The sequence below is a fragment of the Pelodiscus sinensis genome, unplaced genomic scaffold (genome assembly GCF_049634645.1).
Source record: "Pelodiscus sinensis isolate JC-2024 unplaced genomic scaffold, ASM4963464v1 ctg35, whole genome shotgun sequence".
In the NCBI taxonomy this organism is placed as follows: domain Eukaryota; kingdom Metazoa; phylum Chordata; order Testudines; family Trionychidae; genus Pelodiscus; species Pelodiscus sinensis.
This window is the reverse complement of record NW_027465908.1, coordinates 8,015,925-8,021,387: the sequence shown is the minus strand read 5'-3', so window position 1 is coordinate 8,021,387 and position 5,463 is coordinate 8,015,925. Positions and strand designations below refer to the sequence as shown.

The 5,463-nt window shown below is 53.6% G+C and overlaps 1 non-coding gene across 1 annotated transcript; it reads left to right on the top strand.

Moving 5' to 3' along the window:
- The first annotated feature begins 286 nt into the window (after positions 1-286).
- Positions 287-391, top strand: TRNAR-UCU (transfer RNA arginine (anticodon UCU)). Its single transcript has 2 exons — positions 287-323; positions 356-391. It is a non-coding gene; the product is annotated as a tRNA-Arg (tRNA).
- The last annotated feature ends 5,072 nt before the right edge of the window (positions 392-5,463 follow it).

Sequence of the window (5,463 nt, the reverse complement as noted above, 5' to 3'; positions counted from 1 at the left end):
TTGTGGGCTCTGGAACAAGGTGGGTGGGGCAGGAGAGACTTTTATCAGTAGGGGAATTAGCTCAAGTGGTAGAGCCCTTGCTTTGCATGCAAGAGGCAGTGGGATCAATGCCCACATTCTCTATCTACTGCTCTGCTCTTATTCCTTATTTCCACTGTTAGGGGCTCCATGGCCCTCTTCCTACCTGCTGTCCCAAAAGAGGTGGACCTGGCTCCCCTTACTTTTCCCCCAGGCATTGACATGCTGCAAAGCAGAGAGTGGAGATATCAAGCTCTGTAGCCCATCAGGCTCTGTGGTGCAATGGAAAGCATGTTGGACTTCTAAGCTACAATGGTTAGTGTAAGCCCCACTAGACATTTAAAGGCTGTGGGTTCAAGTCCCACCAGAGTCACTTTAGCTGGTTCCTCATTTCCTGGACACCTTTTACAGACCAGGCAATTCTTAGGCTGACAGTGGGGTGGGCTTGAGTCCAGACAGTTCCCAGCAGACCCCAGTGAGGATGGAGGGAAGGGCTGGTTCTTGGGGTTGGAGCTGGGGGTTGTTCTGAAAGGCTGCAGGTGCCATTAGATCGTTTTGTCCCTCCCTGTCTCCTACCAGTGCTGAGCAACACTCAGGCTGTGTCTACACTGCTCTTCTGGAAAAAGCTACGCAAATTTCAAAACCCAATTTGTGTAGCTTTTTCTTCTGCTTTTTTTGGAAGAGGCTTTTCCAACATTTGGCCTGTTACACTGGGCAAGTCACACAAGGGAGGCAGCAGGCAGAGCCGGCCCAATGCACCAGCCTCCCAGGGCAGGGGAGGGCAAGCCACAAGCCTCCAGCAGCAGCTGCCTGGCCTGTTTCATCTCCCTTCTCCAGGCTGGCACCCAGGGGCATTATCAGGTGAGGTCACCCCCCTCTATCACATGGTAGTTGGGCTCATCCAGGGCACAGGCTGGTTAGCAGCAGCTGCACTTACCTAGGCACCCAGGGGAGCAGCAATAAGAGATGGGGCTCTGTTTTCACCTGGCTTTGAACCACAGCCCTTTAATTTGTTACACAACTTTGATAACCACCACACCACAGAAACACACTTTGGCAGAGACGGCACTTGGTTCGCTGTTCTGTTCCCAGCTCTTTCTAACACCCTGCTCTGCGGGGGAGGCAAATGCACCTTGTGAACACTCCACCTCTTGTTCTCATGGAAGCGACTAACCCGAGCTGCCAGCTCCTCATTTCCTCACCAGCCCCTTGAGATTTGTAGCTCAAAGCTGGAGCTGCTGTGGCAGGAGGTGAAGTTACAGAAGCTGACGGGGGACAATCAGCGGGCGGAGGGTTATTTTTTCTCCTCCCTGGGCTGATGTGGCTAGAACTGAGGAGAAGAAAATCCTCTTCCCTTCTCCTCAGAAGATGGAAATTGCAGTTGGTTCTCTCTCTGGTTCTACTAAAGCTGGACCTCAGGACTAGACTTTTTCTTTCTAAAACCCTGGTGAAAGCTGAGAGCAAATTACTTGTAAGCTGAGAATGTGAGTTAAAGAAGGGCACCGCCCAGCATGGGGCTTGAACCCTGAGATTAAGGGGTGTGTCTAGACTACTGAGTTTTGTCGACAAAAGTGGACTTTTGTCAACAAAACTATACCAGTGTCTACACTACCGCTGAATTCTGTCAACATAATGTCGACAGAACTCAGCAGTTTTGTCGTCGCTGGTATACCTCATTTTACGAGGCATAACACCTTCTGTCGACAGAGTTCTGTTGACAGAAGGTGTTATTGCCTGTAGGGTTGCGTCTAGACTACAGGGTTCTGTCGACAAAGCAGTTTGCTTTGTCGACAGAACTCTATATGTCTGGATGCTCTTTGTCAACAGAAGTTTTGTCGACAGAAACTTCTGTCGACAAAACCCGGTAGTCTAGACGTACTCTAAGAGTCTCCTGCTCTAGCAACTGAGCTAACCAGGCTGTGTGCAAAAAGTTTCCTAATATCCCAACACAGGATAACAGGAGCCAAGTGTTCTCCACTGCCTGACTCAAGGCTCTTTCTTGCTCCTAATGTGGGGTTCTGGTCTGTGGGGAGGTTTGAACTCGAACCCCACTCCCCACACACCCACTTCTTTCCCCACAAGGAACGGACCCATTTCCATCTCTCCAGGGACAGGAGAAGGGCTCTGGCCTGTTCTCTGCAAAATGCTCAGCCTGTTTCATTTTCTGCAGGAACGAGTGGGATCCATGCGCCCTGTTCCCCAGTGACAAGTGTGTGTCCTCTCCCCCCTTTCCACAGACACAGCAGGCCAGGAGGCTATGAGCCTCCAGAGGCCTCTTCCTACTTGGCCTCCCACAAAGCTGGGGTGAAAAGCTGCTAGATCCCAGTCCTCCTGGGCCAAGCCATGGCAGAGGTAGCAGGATTCACTCCCATCTTCTCCTGCCTGTGGCCTGGTGTTGAGGGGCCGGCCCCTTTCCTGCTGCCCCAACTCTTATTCCCACAATGCACTTTGTGCCAGGGCCATTGGTCTTTCTGCCAAGGTGCGTGTCTGGGAGCGAAGACTCAGGGCCCTTCCCCAAATACACAAATCCCCCCTCTTACCTGCTCACACTGTCTGGCTGCCTCTAGCACCAGCTGAGCTAAGGGGCCAGGTTGGCTACTGAGCCCCCAACAGTGAAAATAAGGGATAAGAACTGAGCTGCAGTTGGAGCATCCATTGTGCTCTGCATGCATGGGTTCAAATCCCATCCTCATTGGGTGTTTGCAGCCTCTCTCTTCAGTTCAGTGCCAGCCCCTCCTGTAACCCTGCCTGCCCCAGCCCCTCTCACTGCAGCCTGGGGAAAGGGGAAATCTCCACAGAGACACTCCCAGCTGGGACCCTCCATCCCTTCTGCCCTCAAGGGGAAACCTCACAAAGGAGATTCCAGGCAGCCAGGCCATGGGGGTCTCTGAGATGCCCCGACCCTGCAGCCTGTCCCACCTGGCTGTTGCCATGGGTCCTCTGTGAGGTCACTGCCTCCCAGCCAATGAGCTGAGGTGCTACACAAGGCCCTTGTGATGTCACTGCTGCCTGGCAGGCTCATGTCCTGCCCCTGGCAGCCCCTTGTTGTGTTTGAGTGAGCTGCTCTCCCACTCTTGGGCTCTCAGTGCGGCTTCTTGCTATGTCCATTGTCACAGAAAAATGAGTCGTCCTGTAGCACCTTAGGGACTAACAAGTAGGTGTATTGGGAGCTTTCGTGGGCCCAACTCACTTCGTCTGATGAGCAGGGCGATGGAGTTTATTTCCCTCTGCTCAACTGATAGGAGGCTTCAGCAGTTTCATTTTGTCACTTTGTGACAGATCTCCACCCCTTTAATTTAAGTTTCATGAAATTGATTTATGGGTACACATATGCAGAACTCGAAGATGCTTTGGGCAAATTACCTCATGTGACCGATCAAACTGAATGGCACAATCTGCTGGATCTTTCTCTTTTTGGTGCACGTATCGCTCGTGTGTGTCAAGTTAGAAATATGGGGCAGGGAATGCTTTATGATTTTAAAAGTACAAATGAAAGACAAATGAGGGCGTTTCCCTCAGGCTACGTTTACACTGCAGGCTTTTTGCACAGGAACTGTTTTGCGCAAGAGTTCTTGTGCAAAAGGTCTTCCACAAGAGAGTGTCCACACTGCCATGTGCTTTTGTGCAAGAGATGTGCTTTCGCACAAGAGTGTCCATGGCAGTCTGGATGCTCTTGCACAAGAAAGCTGATAGACATTTTAGCCATAGTGCTTTCTTGGGCAAGAAACCCTTGTTGCCTGTTTACACTGCCTTCTTGCTGAAGAGCTCTTGTGCAAGAGGACTTATTCCTTGTGGAGAGAGGAATAACTGTTGTGCAAGAAGCCCTGTTGTCTGATGCTTTACTGTAAATTTACTTGCGCAAGAACACACATGCAGTGTAGATACCCTGCAAGCTTTTGCTCAAGAACAGCTGTTCTTGCGCAGAAAGCCTGCAGTGTAGACGTAGCCTCAGTGTCTGGGTGATCACTTGTAAACAGCCTCTTTTGTCCATTATGTCTTAGCACCGTGGTCACCAACCAGTAGATCGTGAGCTACCGGTAGATCTCAGGGGCTCTAAGAGTAGCTCTTGAGCCCTCTCTGAACTGTGCACCTGCGCAGTACATTTACATTAGATTTCCTCATTTGAGGAGCAGCTGCTCACCGAGCAACAACACAGGTGAGTAGTTGCGAGGAATGGTGGGAGCTGGGAGGTCGGGAGGGCTGAAACTCCCCACCCAGCTGACTGTGGCTTTCACAGCTGGAGCTAGGCGCAGCCTCCCTGGGCTGAGCGCAGGGCAGCCAGGCTGGAGGGAGAGAAGCAGCTGCCCAGCCAGCTGGCCATGGTGCTCAGCCAGGGAGCACCACGCTCCACGTGGGCTGGCATAGAGGAGAAGCTGCCTGGCCTGCTGGCTGTGGCGTTCAGCCCAGAGGAGGCTGAACTGCGCTCCAGCTGATTGGGCGGCTTCCCCTCTGCGCCTGCCCACGTGGAGCGTGGTGCTCCCTGGCTGAGCGCCATGGCCAGCTGGCCCGGCAGCCGCTTTTCTTCGCTCCAGCCCGGCTGCCCTGCGGTCAGTCCGGAGGGAGCACAGGTCGGAGGCTTCCCTCCGTGGCTGGTGTAGGGAACTCCCTGCCCCCCACCTTGTTTCCTCTCCTCTGCCCCAAACTTGTCCCCCGCCCTCCTGACCCCCTGTTCCTTCTCCCTTGCCCCCCCGACGCCGCTCCAGAAACCTTCCCCCCCTGCAGAAACCAGTTCCTTCTGGCACCCTGTCTCCTACTACAGAAACCTGTCCCCCTGCTCCCCTCTGCAGAAACCTGGCCCCCCCAGCACCCTGTCCCCTGCTGCAGAAACCTGTCCTGGCACCCTGCCCCCTCTCCCCTGCCCTCACTGGCACCCTGTTCCCTGCTCCAGAACCCACTAGCACCCCTCCCCAGTACTATGTCCCCTGCTCCCAAATGACTTTTCTATGGGTCAGTGACACCTGACTCAAGGCAGGTTCCCTGCCATTCTCATAAATAAAGACAATGCAGAAACGTTTTGTGTTTAACATAGTATTCTATTTAAAAATGAAGCCTGGCCAACAAACCCACAATTGGGGCCAAGCCCCCATCTGGCCACAGCCACTCCTGCCCTCCCCCTTCCCCAGACCCTAGATCTGAGCCTATCAAACACTGGAACCCCCTGCCCTGAGCCCCTCCCATACCCCAACCCAAATTCCTGCACTCTCACATCCGCAAGCCTGTGGCTTGCTTAGAATCCCAACACTGCCCAGCCTGGAGCCCCCTCCCCGAGCCAGTGTCCCCTTCTCCACCTCCTCCTGCATCCAGATTTCCTCCCGGAGCTTGCACCTCTCACCCCTTCCCACACCCAAATCCCTCATTCCCACCCCAGAGACTATACAGCCTGTCTCAATACAGGGGAGGGGAGGGGAGGGGAGGGGAAGGGAAGGGAAGGCGTTAGCCAAAAAG